We start from the raw sequence: 6,160 nt of genomic DNA, 5'->3' as shown, positions 1-6,160 counted from the left end.
GATTTTCCCACCATACCAGGCAACAGTTTGGTTGGATATAAAACATTTACATTGCTATGAAATCTGGTCCATCCAGCAAAGCCAGGAGTTTCCTTCATGTCTGAAAGACGTGCTGGTGAGGTACATTATCCTGAACAGGCGCCGGACTGTGGCGACTAGGGGAATGTCACAGTAACTTGATTGCAGTGTTAATGTAAGCCTTACTTGTGACTAATAAATAAACTTAGTTAAAACCTACGACAAACTGACAAAGGTCTCAGAAGAGCATTTCTCGCTGAAATTGCTCATTATTGCAGAAAGATCTAGCTTCCACCACCAAAGCCAGGAGGAAGGCGAAACCTAGGCATGTCACACTCGGATCAAAATCCTGGAACTCACTTCCTAACAGCACTGTGGGTGTACCTACAGCACGTGAACTGCAGTGGTTCAGGAATGCAGCTCACAGTTCCTGGCATCTTTCTGAAGGGTGCGGTGTTCGAGGATGTTCTTCACAATAGGTCGGTAAGTGGACTCCAAAATGAAGCTTTTCAGAGAAAGTTGCTTACTGAAAAAACACCGGCTCTTAAATCAGCAGCGGACATTGCAGTATCAATGGAGCTGGCTGCAAAAGAGACTTCACAAATATGAATTGGGGCGAAGATCCCCAAATGGAGACCATTAAAATAAATCTGCAAAACCACAAGCATGTCACCCTTGTACACAAGTTGGACACTCAGCAGGGGAATGCTAGAGCAGGGAAAACAAATGCAAGAATTGTGGCAAAAAGGACCATATTGCCAAAGCATGTTGGACGCAGCAAATTTCCTCCACCAAAAACGTGTAAGAAAAAGAATGCATTAAAGTCTGCAAGAAGAATCCATAAGATGACAGATGAAGACACTTTAGAAGATGATGTGCCAAGACAAGTCCAAGAGTTGACGCTAGTACATGGGGATTCACGTGTTTCGGTATTCTCAAAACTTGATGGTAAACTAGTCGAAATGGAAGTGGATACAGGGGCTGCAGTATCATTGATATCTGAGACAACCTAAAATCAGAAATTAAAGAATTTACCATTGAAACCATCAAATGCTATCCTACGGACGTACACAAGAGATTGTCCCACTAAAGGATATCTAAGGGTAAAAATGGAGCGAATGGACAAACATTGCCTCCACGTTGTCCATGGGAACTTTCCTGCTTTATTTGGAAGCGCATGGTTGGGAAAAATTAAATTCAACTGGGGAGCCGCAAATCAACTGATTGATACTGACTGACAGCAACTTCTGGAAAAGTATAAAAGTGTGTTTGAAAACTCACCGTGCTCAATGATGGGAGCTAAAGTCCATCTCAAAATTAAGCTAAACAGTACACCAAAATGTCTAAATGCCAGAGCAATATCAAACGCCATCAGACCAAAAGTCGAAGAAGGACTAGGAAGACTAGTCCAAACAGGAGTAATTGAAGCAGTTACTACAAGTGATTGGGCAACACCAATAGCACCTGTACTGAAACCTGATGGCTCAGTAAGGATATGTGGAGATTTCAAGACGATGATTAACCCGTCGTCTTGAAGCTGGTACTGTGCACTGATCAATATCCACTACCATTGATTGAAGATTTAGTGCTGGACTATCTGGAGACCAGAAATTCCGTAAAATAGATCTATCACAAGTGTACTGACAAATGACTGTGGCTGCAAGTTCACAACCGTCACTCACTATTGTGACACAAGAAGGTCTGTTTCGATGCTGGAGACTGCCACTTGGGATATCTTCCGGACCTGCTCCATTCCAGAGATCCATGGATCAAATTCTGAGTGGGTTAAATGGTATAGTGTATTATCTCGATGATATCCTCAGCACAGTTTCAAGTGAACCACACCACCTGAAGAACTTGGAAACTACACTGGGACATCTGCAAAAACATAATCTCCGGGTCAAAAAGGAAAAGGGTGACTTTTTCAAGATATCCATAAACTACTTGGGTCAGATTATTGACAAAGATGGCTTGCATAAGGAACGAGAAAAGATTATAGCAATTTTAGAAGCACCACGTCCTCAAAATGTGTCACAAATGAGATTGTTTCTAGGATTGATTGATTAATTAATTATTATGGTAAATTTGTTCCAAATTTAGTAGTGCTATAGAAGCCATTACACACTTTGCTGTATGTCAAACAGGCATGGCACTGGATAGAAGAATGCAGAAGAGCTTACGAAGAGGTAAAAGAAGCCTTAAAGAAGTCAGAAATATTAGTCCACCTTAATCCCAAACTGAAATTACAACTTGCTTAGGAAAGGGTTAATAATCATGCAAGTTTTAAAAATCACATAAGCTACTAAATCCTTGGCACGGTGGTTTTAGCCGCAGAGGCTGGCACGAAGGTGACCAGATTAGTAAGGTTCTTGTGAAGCAGTAGGCTTGGGTTGATGTAAACCTTCTCCAGGAGCTTTCTTGTTGCAATATCCCTCCTTATGTGAGGAGGCAGGATGTTGCTCAGGACTGGGAGCCAGAGGGAGTTGATCGGAGGGTACCCGAGATGACATGCATTGTTGTATTGAGCTGGGCATCCACAAGAATGGAGTGGGATGAGTTGAACTAAACTGGTGCACAGTAGTCTGCAGTCAATTGGATGATGGCAAGAGCTGAGGACCTTGAGGTTTGAGCATCCGCATGGTGGCAGAGTGGTTAGCACTGCTGCCTCATAGCACCAGGGACCCAGTTCAATTCCCAGCTTGGGTCACTGTCTGGATGGAGTCTGCACGTTCTCCCCCCCGTGTCTGTGTGGGTTTCCTCCAGGTGCTCCGGTTTCCTCCCACAGTCCGAACGACGCGCTGGTTTAAGAAGCGGTACCCAGAAGGAGGCCATTCAGCCCATCCAATCTGCAGCGACCACAATCCCACCCAGACCCTATTCCCATAACCCCACATATTTACCCTGCTAATCCGCTGACACTAGAGTCAATTTAGCATGGCCAATCAACCTAACCCACACATCTTTGGACTGTGCGAGGAAACCGGAGCACCTGGAGGAAACCCATGCAGACATGGGGAGAATGTGCAAACTCACAACTTCCGAGGCCGGAATTGAACCCGGGTCCCTGGTGCTGTGAGGCAGCAGTGCTATCCACTGTACCACTGTGCCACCCTAAAGTTTATTTATTAGTCAAAAGTCAACTTACATTAACACTGCAATGAAGTTACTGTAAAAATCCCCTAGTCGCCACACTCTGGCACCTGTTCAGGTACTCTGAGGGAGAATTTACGATGGCCAATTCTCCTACCCTGCACATCTTTGGACTGTGGGAGGAAACCCCTGCAGACACAGGGAGAATGCACAGATAGTGACCCAAGCCGGGAATTGAACCCAGACCCCTGGCGCTGTGAGGCAGCAGTGCTAACCACTGCGCCACCCTGTGTGGTTTTTGATTTGATTTGATTTATTATTGTCACATGTATTAACATAGTGAAAAGTATTGTTTCTTGCGTGCTTTATAGATAAAGCATACCATTCATAGAGAAGGAAAGGAGAGAGTGCAGAATGTAGTGTTACAGTCATAGCTAGGGTGTAGAGAAAGATCAACTTAAAGCAAGGCCACACCTAAAATATTGTGTGCAGTTTTGGCCTCCTTTTCTGGACACCCCCATCATCGGGAACATCCTCCTTGAATCTACCCTGTCTAGTCCTATTAGAATTTTATAAGTCTCTATGAGATTCCCCCCCTCATTCATCTGAACTCCAGCGAAAACAATCCTAACCTAGTCAATCTCTCCTCATACATCAGTCCCACCATCCCCAGAATCAGCCTGGTAAACCTTCGCTGCACTCCCTCAAGAGCAAGAACATCCTCAGAAAAGGAAGCCAAAACTGCACTCAATATTCTAAGTGTGGCCTCACTGAGGCCCTGTATAATTGCAACAACACATCCCTGCTCTTGTACTTGAAACCTCTTGCTATGAAGACATTTTCAATGAAGGTGGTCAGGGCAAGAACTTGGTTGCCTGTGCTTCACCCTCGCCAGAAAGCTATAGCTTGTTCAGTTTTTAAGATCTTCTCCACCTCTGGCTCCATCTGCTGTAAGGTGTGATCATAGAAGTCATAGAAACCCTACAGTGCAGAAGGAGGCCATTCGGCCCATCGTGTCTGCACCGACCACAATCCCACCCAGGCCCTACCCCCACATATTTACCCGCTAATCCCGCTAACCTACGCATCTGAGGACTCTAAGGGGCAATTTTTAACCTGGCCAATCAACCTAACCCGTACATCTTTGGACTGTGGGAGGAAACCGGAGCACCCGGAGGAAACCCACGCAGACACGAGGAGAATGTGCAAACTCCACACAGACAGTGATCCGAGCCAGGAATCAAACCCGGGACCCTGGAGCTGTGAAGCAGCAGTGCTAACCACTGTGCTACCGTGCCGGGTGATGTATAAGACCTTGCGGCAGCAAGTAGAATATTGGTCGGTGGCTTGAAGATAAGTTTGGGTCTTTAGCTGGTTTTGGGAGGCCGATGACTTTTGAGATGCGCCAGGGTTTAGGCAGTCTTCCTTTGCCGATAACCCTTCTGAGGGATTGAGCCAACCAGCAGTGGGCTCTTGGGCCAAGGTGTTGAGGAACTCAGAAAGAACGTTGTCATAGCTGGCAGCAGTGCCAGGCTTGTTTTTTTTGTAATATCACTGGACTAGTAATCCAGAGGCCAAGGCTACTCTGGGGACATGTGTTCAAATCCCACCATTGCAGCCAGTAAAATTTGAATTCAATTAATAAATCTGGAATATAAGGCTGGTTTCCATGATGGTAGCCATGATGTGGAGTTGCCGGCATTGGACTGGGGTAGGCACTGTAAGTAGTCTCACAACACCAGGTTAAAGTCCAACAGGTTATTTGGTAGCGTCGCTCCTTCGGGCACTCACCTGATGAAGGGACAGTGCTCCAAAAGCTCGTACCAAATAAACCTGTTGGACTTTAACCTGGTGTTGTGAGAGTACTTACTGTTCCATGATGGTGACCATGACAGGTATCCGTAATGGTTGTAAAAACCCAGCTGGTTCACTATTATTATTAAATAATTCCATTTACTAATCATTAATTCCCTTTAGGGAAGGAAATTTGTCATCCTTACCTGGTCTAGCCTCCATGAGACTCCAGGCTAATAGCAACGTGGTCTCAACGGCCCTCTTAAATGGCCTTGAAAGCCATTGAAGGGCAATTGGGTTTTGGGCAAGAAATTATGGTCTTTAATTGCCAGTGACACCCACATCCCATGAAGGAAAATATAAAAGAAGGCCTTTTAATAAAAAGGTGGCATAATGGCTAGCACAGCTGCCTCAAAGCACCAGGGACCCGGGTTCAATTCCAGTCTGGGTCATGTTTGCACGTTCTCCCCATGTCTGCGTGGGTTTCCTCCGGGTGCTCCAATTTCCTCCCACAGTTCAAAGATGTGCGAGTTAGGTTGATTGGCCATGCTAAATTGCTCCTTAGTGCCCGAAGATGTATAGGTTAGGGGGATTAGTGAGGTTTTGGGGGTAGGCTGAGATAAGATACTTTGTCAGAGAGTCAGCACAGACCTGATGGGTCGAATGGCTTCATTCTGCAATGTAGGGATTCTATACTATGTCCACTCTGTGATTCTAATCACTATTATAATGTCGGATTATAATGTTCTCTGTGCCTCCTCAGACATTCTCATTCTAGCCAACTCACTCCCCCGCCTTCCCTTTTTGTTATTTATTAGTGTCACAAGTAGGCTTACATTAACACTGCAATGAAATTACTGTGAAAATCCACCAGTTGCCACACTCCGGCACCTGGTTCAGGTACACTGAGGGAGAATTTAGCATGGCCAATGCACCCTAACCAGCACGTCTTTCGGACTCTGGGAGGAAACTGGAACACCCGGAGGAAACCCACGCAGACACGGGGAGAACGTGCAGATGCCACACAGTGACCCAAGCTGAGAATTGAACCCGGGTCCCTGGCACTGTGAGGCAGCAATGCTAATCACTGCGCCACCATGGTTCAACATACATCTCCCATCCCACCAACCCCACATATTGATGAGAATTGGCCAAGTTGTATTTCGGTTGGCAGTCAAATATTCCGCCCCTGCAGGTGGCGCTACAGCAAGTCCTCCTCTGCTGCTGGTGTCGCTTGCAGTACGTCCTCTTCTGCTGC

This window comes from Mustelus asterias, chromosome 21 (assembly GCF_964213995.1).
Source record: "Mustelus asterias chromosome 21, sMusAst1.hap1.1, whole genome shotgun sequence".
Classification (NCBI taxonomy): Eukaryota; Metazoa; Chordata; class Chondrichthyes; order Carcharhiniformes; family Triakidae; genus Mustelus; species Mustelus asterias.
Note: the sequence above shows the minus strand (reverse complement) of the source record.